Consider the following 13,861-nt stretch of genomic DNA (forward strand, 5'->3'; position numbering starts at 1 on the left):
ATTCTATGAAACATCAGAGAGGTGACTGACTGAGTGTCCATACAGTGGGGTAAGGCAGCAATGAGGTGACCAGAGACATTCTGCCGGGCCCTGCGACGCAGCCAGAAACTCCTCATAGCCCTGCTAACCAAGGAGCGGTGCTCATCACACACCCATGCCATCTGACCCAACTGCATGGCTTCCCACAATGCTCCTCTTCCAATCCAGCTCCCTGCTAATGCCCTTAGGAAAGCAGCAGAGAACGACCCAAGTGCTTGGGCCCCTACACCCACATGGGAGACCTGGAAGAAGCTCCACACTCCTGGCCGTGACCTAATAGATCTCCCCATCTTTGCCTCTCTCTCTCTCTCTCTCTCTCTCTAACTCTGCTTTACAAGTAAATGAATGAATGAATGAATGAATAAATAAATCTAGAAAGAAATGAAGGAAGGAAGAAACAAAGAAAGTGGAATTCTGTCAAACCCACGCATTGGGGCAGTGACCCACCCAGTCCCTCCAGGCCTTCCGTTTCTGCCACTGATGGATGTTTTAGAGAAATGCTAGTTTTTACTGATTCTGCCTCCCATCCCTTTTGTGCTGTGCCAACAGGCTGCCCTTCCATCTGCCTTGGGCTTCCATTCCCCAGTTACTCCAGAAGAAAAAGCAACAAGAAGGGGCATCTTTCAGGCCTGCAGCCAGACAAGCCGCCGCAGCAACTGATCAGCCCTGGGAGTGAGGTGGGCACCAGGACAGCAGCGTGGATCTTACCAGCAGGACCCGTAAGTTCCTTGAAGCACGTTTGGGGGAGCCATGCCTTAGCTGGGGCGTGGGGGGGTGGTCCTGCCAGCACAGTAAGGCAGAGAAGATTCCCTGGAGAATGTGTTCAATGCACCACATGTCTCTGACCTACCTCACTTCTCTGCTCTACTCACGCTGTTCATGGACAGTTTCTGTCAGCTTGATTCCCTGTCTGGTGAGTTTGAAATCCCCACTCAGACCCATTCCACATTGACTTCATGGTCTAATCCTCAGAATTGTTTCCCTCATTCCCAAACTCCTAGGAGCCCCACGACCCATTGTCCTAAGACACAGTTAACAAGCATGACTATTGAGCACCTGGTGTGCTTGGCGTATTGAACTCCTTGTTTCAGTCCTGCTTTCTCCTGATCTGAGCCTAAAGCAATGGGGTGGCTGTTTGTAGTCACTTTTTGAGACTATTTGGAAGCTTCCCGCAGGACAACGGAGACCCCCAGGCCACCTTCTTCTCCTGCAGAAATTAGTTTGGAGCTTATTAAAAGACAACCTTTTGCTCTTCTCTGTGGAAAGAAAATGATCCATCTTCAGAGAACTAAAAAAGGACTGGACTCCCTAGAGCAGAACTGTGGCGTTATATTCGTTCTAAACTTTCCTGGTGTTTTTGAGGACATGATTTCACTTATGCCTATCCAAAATCTCCCCAGTAAATGATATCCATCAGGGCCCCATGCGATGGTCTAACCATAAATAAAAAGAGGGGCAATAAAAGAGTCACTTGTGTCATCTGCATAATTGCCCGAATCTCCCACTTTCCTTTTCCTTGTGGCACCAGACCACATGTGTCTCTCCTCTCCTGTGTCTTCTTTATTCACTTAATCCTTCTGTGTGGCCTAAGCAGAAATCTAGCCAATCTGGCCACATAGCACAAGTGGGAATTCCCATGTCAAAGAAAGGGGAAATAGGGAAATCCCACAGAACATGAGGTCTAGATGAGGCAAGGGCGCTGGGCATGCCTGGCCCTGAGCATCAGACAGGCCACATAGATGAAAAATGGAGAGGAGGCCATTCCAACCTCACAGAACCGTAGCTAGGATCCAGCAAGGTAATGTGTGTGTGATGGGCTTGGCTGCTGTGAAAGCCCTCCACCTATGCTAGTCCATGAGAGCAAACTAACCATGTGCTATTAGTGCTCATGACTCTGAAGCTGCAACAGATGCCAGGTGCCTTGCTGTTGTTTCTTTTAGAGAGATCTGTGAGAGTGCCTTTAATAAATACCCCCACAGTTCCTAGCAACTGCTCAACAGGTTAGGGACAGAAAAGAGGCCAGCCCAGGCCTCTGGATCCTTCTCCTGGCTCCCTGCTGTGCACATGGAGCCCTTTCTCACAGTTGCTCTCTGAGTCATCTCACAACCTCCCTAGAGAATACAGGTCCACACAGAGAAAAACTGTGGTGTGTGGTGCAGGGATGGGGGTCTCACAGTGAACCAGGGAAGCAACAACAGGAGGTACTTGGAGGCCATAGCTGAGTGCAGTGAGTGGAGGCAACACAGGTTTTCCAGAGCAGGTGACACCTAAGTGAAGTCTTAACTGTAAAAATTATCTAGAGAGGGCAACTGGAGGAATTAGATAAAGGAAAATTTACTTTTTTTTCGATCTTTATTGAGGTATAATTGACAAACAAAAGGATAAATTATGGGGCCTGGCACTGATGGCTGTTTGGCTCATCCTCCCCCTGCAAGTGCTGACATCCAATGTGGGTGCTGGTTCATGTCCTGGCTGCTCTACTTCCCATCCAGCTCCCTGCTTGTGGCCTGAGAGGGCAGTAGAGGATGGTCCAAAGCCTTGGGACTCTGCACCCATGTGGGTGGCCGAAGAAGAGGCTCCTGGCTCCTGGTTTTGTTTTGTTTTAAGGTTTATTTATTTATTTTTTTACAAAGTCAGATATACAGAGAGGAAGAGAGACAGAGAGGAAGATCTCCCGTCCAATGATTCACTCCCCATGTGACCTCAATGGCCGGTGCTACACTGATCCAAAGCCAGGAGCCAGGAACTTCCTTCAGGTCTCTCATGTGGGTGCAGGATCCCAAGACCTTGGGCCATCCTTGACTGCTTTCCCAAGTCACAGGCAGGGAGCTGGATGGGAAGTGGAGTTGCCGGGATTAGAACCGGTGCCCATATAGGATCCTGGCGCTTTGAAGGCAAGGACTTTAGCCACTAGGCCACGCCGCCAGGCCCCTGGCTCCTGGTTTTGGATTGGCTCAGCTCTGGCTGTTGCGGCCACTTGGGGAGTGAACCAGCAGATGGAAGATCTTCTCTCTGTGTCTTCCTCTCTCTGTAAATCTGCCTTTCCAATAAAAATAAATAATAAATCTGAAAAAAATTATATATTACTTGTCCTTTCCTTATCTGTGAAGGATACATCCCCAAATCCCCAGTGGATAGCTGAAACTGCAGAGAGCACAGGAAACTGTGTATGCTGTGTTGTTTCTATAATAAGACCTATGATAAAGTTTAATTTATAAATTGCCTTGTAAGGGGCCCGGTATTGTAGCCTAGTGGCAGGGGTCCTTGCCTTGTGCGCAACAGGATCCCTTGTAGACAGCAGTTCGTGTCCCGGCAGTGCCACTTCCCATCCAGCTCCCTGCTTGTGACATGTGAAAACAGTCGAGGATGGCCCAAGGCTTTGGGACCTTGCACCCGCATGGGAGACCCAAGGGAGGCTCCTGGCTCTGGGCTTTGGATCGGCTCAGCTCTAGCCATCACCGTCACTTGGGGAGTGAATCACTGGATGGACAATCTTCCTCTCTATCTCTTCTCTCTGTAAATCTGACTTTCCAATGAAAATGAATAAATCTTTAAATTGCCTTGTAAGAGGTAAGTAATAACATAATAAAATGGAACAATTATAATAATATATTCATATAAAAGTTGGGTGTACATGGTCTGTCTTTCGAAATATATTATGGTACCTTTATCACTCTTCTTGCCATAATGTGAGACAGTATAATGTTCTGGTATTGATTGGAAGTGAGGTGACTGACACAGGTGTACAGTGGTATTAGGCTATGTCTAAGAGTTGCCTGAACACAAAACTTCATGCTGAGGCAATCCATCTGGTAACCCAGATATATTGATTTCATTCTTTTGTAAATACCCAGACACGGGATTTATGAATCATATGGCAGTTCTATTTTTAATTTTTTTGAGAAATCATCCTTTTGTTTTACATAATGACAGTGCCAATTTTCATTCTTACTGGCACCACTGCAGGATTTTCTTTTGTCCTCATCAACACTTGTTACCTTTTGGATTTTTGGTAGCAACCTTCCTAAGAGAAAGGTTTGATTAGTGATGTTCAGCACTTTTTCACATCTTGTTGGCCATTTATATATTTTATCTGGAATATGTATTTAGATCCTCTGTGCATTTTTATGTTAGATTCTTTGTGTTGGTTGTTGAGTTGTAGTTAAGTTCCTCAGACATTTCAAATTTCTACCACTTATTGGATGTAAGATCTGCAAATATTTTATCCATTCTCAAGATTGGTTTTTCATTTTGTTGATCAGGTTCTTTGTTATGCAGAGCTATTCCATTTGCTGTAGTCCCACTTGCTTATTTTTGCATTTTGTTATCTATGCTTTTTGGCCTCATGCTCAAAAAGTTTGCCATGAATAATGTCAAGAAGATGTTACTTATATTAGTTTGGGACTTTTACAGTTTTCAAGTTTTTACTTTAGATCTTTTTAGAAAGACTTATTTATTTGAATGGAAGAGTCTCAAAGAAGGTGAGCCAGAGACAGAGCTGTCTTCCACCCACTGGTCTACTCCACAAATGGCTGCAGCCCTGGGGCTAGTCCAGCTAAGAGCCCAGAACTCCATCGTGGTCTGTCACGTGCATGGCAGGGATTCAGATTCATGGTCCATCTTGCTCTGCTTTCCCAGGTGCGTTAGCAGGGAGTTGGATCAGAAGTGAAACATTTGAGTTCAAACTAGTGCTCCAGTGTGGGATGCCAGCATCATAAGTGGCAGTTAAACCTGTTGAACTGCAACACTGGCCTCTATGTTTAAGTTTTAATCTATTTTCAGTTAATTTTTATAAGTAGTGTAAGATGGGTGTCCAATTTCATTCCTTTGCATGTGGGCATTCTGTTTTCCCCCTACACTAGTTATTAAAGAACCTATCCTTTTTTATTAAATATTCTTGTCACTTATGCCAAATATTAGGTGGCCATATGTACATGGGTCTATCTGGGGCTCTTTTCTGTTCCATTTGTCTATGTGTCTGTTTTTATGACAGTACCTCACTGTTTTGATTACCAGAGTTACAGAGAGAAGGTAGAGAAAGAGTTCATTCCCCATATGGCTGCCTCTTCTCCTGAGGCAGGCTGTTTCAGACATTGGAACTAAGATAAATGGATTTCTCTTTAGAGTTTGGAGCTTTAAAGTGGGGTGACTTCATCGTTTTTGTCTGTCTAAAAATTTGGATCCTAGAGGAAGGAGGAAAAGGGAGAAATGAGAAAAGGAGGAAGGAGAGGGAGGAAGTAAGAGGACCATTCTATGCTTTCTAGCCCCACCCCTGGGAAGAGAGACCAAGAAGGCAAATAGAAATCTTCCTAAATAAGCCTGTATTTACAATTTACTCTTCTTGTCCTTTGATGACTTAAAATCTAGATCTGGAATTACCGACATTTACAGTGTTCCCTCCCTAGACATGAAGGCAGTTCTCTTAAGCACACAAATAAAAACATGCAAGGAAGCCCTGGTGACTGCAAGGGGAAACTGAGGAGAGGGACCCGGTCCGCAAGTGCTTAGAGTCCCGATAGATACTAAATTTTAGAACTTTGTTCTAACATTGCCTGGCACAATGGTTCAGTGGTTAAATCCTAACATTGCAAGTACCAATGTCCCATATGGGCCCTGGTTTCTGTCCTGGTTGCTCCACTTCCCATCCAGCTCCCTGCTTGTGGCCTGGGAAAGTAGTCAAGGATGACTGAAAGGGTTGGGACCCTGCATGCATGTGGGAGATCCAGAAGAAGCTTCTGGCTTTGGATTGGCTCAGCTCTGGCTATTGCAGCTGTTTGGCGAGTGAATCAGTGTATTTTTTTTTCCTGTAAATCGGACCTGCGTTTCCAGTAAAACAAATCTTTATATAAAAACAAATAAACAAAAGCTTTGTTCCCAGAGAGTCAGCTAATACAGGTTTGAGTCCTCATTGCATTTTGGGGCAGACCCCAGCTTTGACTTCCTGAGGCTGCCAGTCTGTGTCGTGTTGTCCTGCCAGGCTGCTGGTGTCACCTCTCTGGCCTCCAGGTGGAGTTCTGTCCTTCCAGACAGTTCAGGGCTGCATGTCAGCACACCTGGTCTGGAATGGTGGAGGCATTTTCCATTGTAGACACAGCATGTGAAGTAGCAGACAGCCCTCCCTTCAACGTCTGCTGGAAGCTTACCTTCAGCCACCTTGGTCTCCAGTCTCAGGCTCCTGAGCTCCCTTTTAACCCTCAGTTTACTTCTGAGTCTCCCAGCGTTTCCTTGTTTCTTCTGTTTCTGAACTCCTTGTCCTCAGCTGCTCTCCTACCAACACCGGCACAAAGATATGTCCCCTAATTTTATCTGTCACGTCTATCCCTGCCAGGATCCACTTTTGAACTAGACACGTGATGTGTTGAGTCAAGTCAAGGACCAGCTTCTCCAGGTCTGGCCCTAAAGCAACCAAGAACTGACAGAGGTGTTGAAATCTCCTACAGATCTTACTGAAGGAGGTGGGATTAAGAGTCTGCTTGCTCCCCACAGGTGTGAATTGGGCTGCCCTCTTGGCTTGCAAGGGAGAAGCAGCAACTATTTGAGTTTAAGTGCCAGTTTCTTCACTCACTGCATTTCTATTGCCTGAAACAAAGCAATAAGGACAACATGAACGTGAAAGCCTTGCTGGTGTTTTGTACCTCTTAAACTGTGAGCAACCCACATGTTACAGCAGATAACCTTCAGCTCTTCTGGCAAGATTTACTTATTTTGGGGCCTGGCGGCGTGGCCTAGTGGCTAAAGTCCTCACCTTGAACATGCTAGGATCCCATGTGGGCGCCGGTTCTGGTCCCGGAAGCTCCACTTCCCATCCAGCTTCCTGCTTGTGGCCTGGGAAAGTGGTCGAGGACGGCCCAATGCATTGGGACCCTGCACCCGCGTGGGAGTCCTGGAAGAGGTTCCAGGTTCCCGGCTTTGGATCGGCACAGCACTGGCCGTTGCGGTCACTTGGGGAGTGAATGATTGGACGGAAGATCTTCCTCTCTGTCTCTCCTCCTCTCTGTATATCTGACTTTGTAATAAAAAATGAATAAATCTTTAAAAAAAAAAGATTTACTTGATTTTATTGGAAAATCAGATTTACAGAGAGGAGAGACAGAAAGAACTTCCATATGCTGTTTTGCTCCCCAAATGGGCACAGCAGCCAAAACTGAGCTGATCTGAAGCCAGGAGCCAGGAGCTTTTTCCAGGTCTCTCACATTAGTGCAGCGTCCCAAGGCTTTGGATCATCCCCTACTGCTTTCCAGGCTGTAAGCAGGAAGCTAGATGGGAAATGGAGCATCTAGGACACAAACTGCTGCCCATATGGGAAGCTGGTACTTGGAAGTGAAGGATTAGCCAGTTGAGCCATTGCATTGTTCCCTGTACTCAGAGTTTTCACATGCATGATCTTGCTCTGTGGTGTTGACCATCCCAGGCCCAGAGGAAGTGAGTGCCTTGAGGACCCCAAGAACAAAGAGGCTTGTCCCATTTGAATTTCTCATGGACTTTTTTTTAAATTTTAAATAATACATATTTATTAAAAATTCAAATACAGAAATAAAAGCACAATATCCCACCCAGTATACAGACAGCCACATAAATCCCCTTCCCTCTAATCCCATTCCCCAGAGGTTATCACTGTGAACAAGTTAAAGTATATCCTTTGAAACATTTTCCTTTGTATATACAAGTATATATAAACACACATAAATGCACTTTTGCCTTTTACAAAAATGAAATCATGTAAATGTACATATTAATCTTCAATTTCTATATTCATTCATTCAATATACAGAAAATTCACAACAAATCTGATTATCAGTCCTCTTGGGTTCGTTTTCCATTATATAAAATTCATATTCAAGCATCAATTACAAAATTCTTGATAATATACTTCCTGCCATCTTTGAGTCTCGTCTCTAACCACTCCAGTATGAAAAGACTGGAACATAAATTACCTTAAATTCTTCCTGAAACAAAGGCAGTACAATCAAACAAACAAACAAACTAGGAACACACTCTGTCATTCCTAGATTTTGGCCTTTTCACTTTGTGTTACATTCTGCCTGGACTTTTCCATCTGGCAAGTCCCTAATTCTTCCAACAATCAGCTTAAAAATGATCTCTAGAAGACAAGACTTCCCAACTTTTTTCAAGACATAATCACTTCTCTATTTACCCCTATACTTTATAGCTAGCTTCTTAATTGTACTTATCTCACAGTACTGCAGTAATTCATTTACATGTTTTGAGTTACCTTTCCATCCAAAGGATCTGATGGAGTGTTTATCTTGGAGCAGGTACTCAGTAATTTAACTGTTGAGGAACCAATGCTTTAGGAACATTTGCTGAGTACCTACTATGCACAGAACCATATCCCAAGCATGAAAAAAAAACTTACCATTTTGTCCTAAGGAACTTACCATTTTCCTATTATTTCCCCTGGGTGGATGGGGGAGGGACAGAACACATTTATTATAAGACCACATATTGCTTCTGACATATAGTTGGTTTCAAAAATCTATAGTCATTTGCCTCAAATTCATTTAGGAACAAGGCATTGCATAATCAAATAAATCACAAAATAACGGGTAGTTTGTCCAGCAGGTCTGTTAAATGTGGCACAGAGCCTCCCAGATCCCAATTCTCTGTCCCAAACCATGGGAAGCCTCCCCACCGTCTCCCTCATAGGACATCATGCTTTCTTCATTTTCTTCAGTTTCTCATGGACTCTTAGCCAAGTTTCCCCTAATCTCCCAACATCTTCTCCAGCTTCAATGAGCACTTCTTGGGAGCCAGCAACACACCCACAAGGCTCTGCCCATGACCCAGGGAAACTTCCTCTCTTCTCCTCCTTTTCCCTCTTTAGCCTGCTTTGCCTTAGTTCTGTGCCCCCCCCAACTTTTTAAGATATATTTATTTTTATTGGAAAGGCAGATCTACAGTGAGAAAGAGATGCAGAGAGAAAGACCTTCCATATACTGGTTCACTCCCAAAATGGCCACAATGGCCTGAGATGAACTGATCTGAACCCAGGAGCAAGGAGCTTCCTCCACATCTCCCACAAAGGTGCAGGATCCCAAGGCTTTGGACCATCCTCTGCTGCTTTCCCAGGCCACAGCAGAGAGCTGGATAGGAAGTGAAACAGTGAGGATATGAACTGGCGCCCATATAGAATGTCAGTGCTTGCAAAGTGAGGATTTAGCCACCAAGCTATCATGCCAGGTCCTGTGTCCCTGTCTTAACCATCACTGGTCCCTTCTGATTCTGTTCTCATTATAGGGACTTAACATTCTTTTATAACTCTTTATGTTTTCAACAAGATTCTGTTTATTTTAGAATTTCATCTAAGGGGGAACTCATGATTAAAAAGGCAATTTATCACAGTGTCAGAAACTTGGCTTGGGCAAGAGGGAGGGGGAGGGCAAGGGAAAGAAAGAGGACTAAGAGAAGGCAGAGAGGGGAGACTTCGTGTTGGCTCCTTTCTTGCTGAGTCTAATCCCAGCTGATGTGCTCAGGAGTGTTAAGCAGTCACATTCACTCACCCAGCAAATATTTATTGAGTGCTCATGCTGTGTGAGACCAGAGTCAGAGGCCAGCAGCTTCTGCACAGGACAGAGCCTGACCTTGCAAAGCTGACCACTGGCAATTACTGTGACGCTTAAGAGAGAGGGAGTCTCTCAATGGACTCAACCAGAGCTGAGTGGCACAGGCCTATGTCCTGCTGCTGACTTGCTGGCCATCAATGCTTTGGTGCCTCTGGACCTTTATTAGGAGTTAAGGCTACTCTGCTTACCCAGCTGCAGTGCCTTAGAGCAATCTGAGCTTGGCTCATCTGGTGACGGCTCAGTGTCTCCCAATGAAAGCATGATTCTTGCAGTATATTCCTGAAGCTTCTGCCTGTTCGAGTCGTGTTTCTCCCATCAGCCACCGGTGGGATGCATACCTCCATTTGGGCCACATGATGGAACTCTCACTGTTAGCTACAGTACAGAGAGGTTATTGCCTCATTACAAGGATTAACTTGTAACTGCATGCATGTGGGACCACATTAGAAAGACCCAGATCCATCACCCAGAGTATGGTGCGCTAAACCTGTGGGCAGAAGGGAGAGGCAGGAAGAAGCAGGAAGCCTGGGGATAGAGAGGCTGGGGCCAGCCTGGGAGTTTAAAAACTGAAAAGGATCAAATCTTGCTATGCTTAGTGGATGCACTAGTGGCTGGTGATACGGGGGAAGGATTTTTGTGCTGGCAAGGATGAGATGAGAATAGCAGTCTCATTACTGAGTGACTGATGCAAGCAAAACGCTGTGCCACCCACATCAGATCAATTGTCTAATTCCCTCCACAGTTCAGGGAGCTTCATGTGATTATCCCCATTTTGTGGGGATGGGAGGTAAGACTAGAGGCGTACTGCCTTGCCAAGACCCTACTGCTATGACCAAGGAGAATCAAGAGATGAACTGGCAGCAGGGCTCTTAGGGCGTCATGTAGAACCGTTCTGGCATCCTTGGCTGGCTATCGGTGTTCAGCTCATCTACAGCTTAGTGTAGCCTGAAGTGTCTGCTCAGTAGCACCAGGAGGCTAGGCCAACCTCAGCCACAGTGCAAGGTCATCCCTAGAGTCTCAGACAGGGTCACCCTACCCTTGACTGCTCAACAAGGCAGGAACTCCTGAGGTGCCCACTCCAGGGATCCACATGCTGGCTGCTTTGCTTGGAGTCAGCACGTGACTCTAACCCTCTGCTTCTCTCTTCTCAGCTTTAAAATGGATATGTTTGGTCCATAAGCCTTCAGGATGAAAATGTGATCATTGTAGCCATCAAGTGGGACAGTGTGGGTGGTGTGGGTGGAGGATGTCGGGGTCATCAGCCTTCCACAAGGCTCCGCCCACCAGGATGTGTCCTCCATGTGTAAACTGGGTCTTGCTTTTCTCATCAGTGAAACAAAGGGTTTCACTAACCTCCCTTGCAGCTCCGAAACTTGCTGTGGATTCAGAGTTCAGAACTCCCTGGAGTGGCCACTGTTCAGTGACCTCTAATCAACCTTGGCACATTCTAAGTACTCAGCAAGCACTTGCTGGACCAGACCCAGGAGATTAGACGTTTCCCTGAAGGGCAGAGTAAGTCCCGTGGGATTTGCCACATGCTCTGCAGTGACCAGTTCCCCCTGTCCCTGTGCCACCACCTGCCAGGTGATGACATTCAGTACTTTCTCATAGAGGTGCCCAAACAGAAGAGGATCAGAAGCTTGAGGTTAAAGTCGGGAAGGCTGTGAGGAGCATGAGGACCAAGCCTTGCTTACTGTGATCTTTGAGGCCCCACAGCAAACACTCACCTCCCCCCTGTGGCTGGATGGCATTGCCAAGCTGCTCTCCAGCCGGCTCACCTGCATCAAGGCTCTCAAGCTGGCCCCAGGGAGCCTCAAGGCAAATCCTGCCTGCACCTTTATAAAGAGGACTGAAGAGAGAGGCAGCTGGGTACTACCTGAGCTCCCAGCATGGTGGGAAGGGTTCCTGGGGGAGAGTCAAGAGGCAGTTCTGCCAGTCTGATCACACAGGTTCTAGCTGGCACCTCCTCTGCTGTGTGGACACCCAGTCTCTTGCCTGAGCAGTCACTGTGGCTACAAAGTCTTTCTCCCTCCAGTGCACCTGCTATCTCCCTCACTCTCCTCTCTCGCTCTTTATTTCACTCTTAGTATAGTTTTCCTCTTGCATATACACAATTTCACATCCTCTCTCCACTATCCCATCTTTGTTGTCCTCCCACATAGCCCCCTCTCTGTACCTCCCAGGCCTTTCACATTCCTTCTTCTCTCTCAATCTCCTCTCCTCCTCCTCCACCCCCCCGCCCCACCCCTCCTCTCTCCTGGTGCTTAACTGGAAACAAGAGTGAGTCTGTTGTGTGAGGAAGAGGACTCCGTGGAGGCAGCCACCAGGGTGGCAGGAGCAGAAACAGGCTGGGGCCGGAGGCAGTGCTGACCACCAGAGACCCCAGCGCTCATCTGTTGCAGGGAGCAGGTAATGACCTGGAGACGGGCCCCCAGAGCTAAGTGCATGCCCTCCTCTTCCAAGAACTCCATGTGTGAGCTGGGGTGGCTTGGGTTGGGGTGCTAGGTAAGGGATGCTGAGAACCTAGGAAGGCAAGCTGAGCCAGATTGCGGGAGACATGAGTCTGCTCTCTGAGGCCAGGTGTAAGAGACAGAACTGGCAGCTTTTCACTTGGAGAGCACAGTGAGCAAGTCTACATTGTAAGTAGTGATTCTTGAAACTTGAGCCGGGGGTTTAAGCTCCTCAAAATCTGCTCAATTCTGTCAAAGTGTTCTCCCTATTTGAAGCAGAATAGGGTTATTCTCGGTTTTCTTCTAAAAAACTGTCTTAAACCTTTGGTGTCTGCTAGCAAGTGTTGGCTCGATAAGCCAACAGAAAGAATGTTTTCTGTAATAGAAAAGTTTAGAGACAGGAGGGTACTGCAAAAATCTCATGGAAAAAGAAATTAAAAAATAGCTTTATTTTGGTGTGTATTTTTCTTGAAATCCATGCACCATTTTTTAAATTTTTGTTTGTTTGTTTTTTGCAACACACATTCTCCATGAATTGTTTGAATTGTTTGAAGACTCCTGGTGAAATTCATTGATCTACAGAGAGATAACCTAATAGTGCTTTCTGCTAAAAAAATTACTTCTAATTCATGTGCACACCAAGAATTCCAGGAGCCCACTACATGAATGTGTCTGAAATGTTTTACAAACAGTTGGGAATGTGAAAGGAGGAAAGACTCAGAGGCAGTGAGACTATGGCAACTAGTGCAGTGCCAGGAACAGAAGGGGAGAGCCCACACCAAGATTGCCATGGTGGGCTGGGGCAAAGAGAGGGCTAAAAACATATCAGAGGCAAACAAAAGAAGTTAGTGTTGAGTGGCACGGGGATGGTGTGGGAGAAGGCGTCTTCAGCAGTGAGCCCAGTGTTTCTTGTCTGGAGGGCTGGGAAGCTAATGGGGCTATTAGGCTATCAGAAAAGTAGGGTGTTGGGGTGTTGGAAGAAGGGGTGTACAGCTGTGTTGATTAGGTTGGGACCAGCTTCCAGATGGGACAAAGCAGGTAGCAATTGGAATGCTTAACATGGATGGGGCCTGGAGACATGGGTAACCCAGTTTATAAATGATTCCATAAGGAGCCAGGAATTTCCCCCATGGGTGCGGGGTCCCAAAGCTTTGGGCCGTCCTCAGCTGCTTTCCCAGGCCACAAGCAAGGAGCTGGATGGGAAGTGGAGCTGCTGGGATTAGAACCGGTGCCCATATGGGATCCAGGTGTGTTCAAGGCGAGGACTTTAGCCGCTAGGCCACCACGCCAGGGCCCAGCAAAAGAGGTTTAAAGGAAGGCAGCAGGAAGGGAGAGCTTGGAAGAGAAGCAGAGTCGGGGAGGAGGTTTGGGCTTGGAGGAGCTGCTTACAGGAAGGGAGATAAAGAGGCTGGAGAGGGCATAATTGAGAGTTTGGGTAGGGAAAGGCTTGGTGATGAGTGAAGGATCTGAAAGAGGGGAGGAGGTAGATGTAAACTGGAATTAGGCTAGAGGAAGGACCTTTACAAAGGTGGATGGGAATGGGGATGAAGGCACAAAGGATCACAAGAGGGCAATTTAGTGGATTTCATATCCGGGGGTCTTTGTTTTGCCTTGATGAAATGATGCAGGAGATGAGCTAAGAAGCCTAAAGAGTAGAGAAGGTTAGAAGTGACAGCTGGAAGACCAGGAGGGGTCTGACACAGCTGAGAGGAAGCTGCTGCCACTGAGATATGCGGAGGCTAGCAACTCTCGGCTTATGTGGTTGGATGTTTTCTACTGTGGGACTCT

At 46.5% G+C, this 13,861-nt stretch overlaps 1 protein-coding gene across 3 annotated transcripts in view; it reads left to right on the top strand.

Moving 5' to 3' along the window:
• The first annotated feature begins 588 nt into the window (after window positions 1-588).
• SLC4A5 (solute carrier family 4 member 5) overlaps window positions 589-13,861 on the top strand; it is a 70,384-nt gene continuing 57,111 nt past the window's right edge. For all 3 annotated transcript variants that reach the window (XM_058667731.1, XM_058667732.1, XM_004590681.2), the window contains exon 1: window positions 589-758. The gene's annotated coding sequence lies outside the window, so the exon portion shown is untranslated. The remainder of the gene's footprint in view (window positions 759-13,861) is intronic.

The sequence above is a fragment of the Ochotona princeps genome, chromosome 8, assembly GCF_030435755.1.
Source record: "Ochotona princeps isolate mOchPri1 chromosome 8, mOchPri1.hap1, whole genome shotgun sequence".
Taxonomy (NCBI): domain Eukaryota; kingdom Metazoa; phylum Chordata; class Mammalia; order Lagomorpha; family Ochotonidae; genus Ochotona; species Ochotona princeps.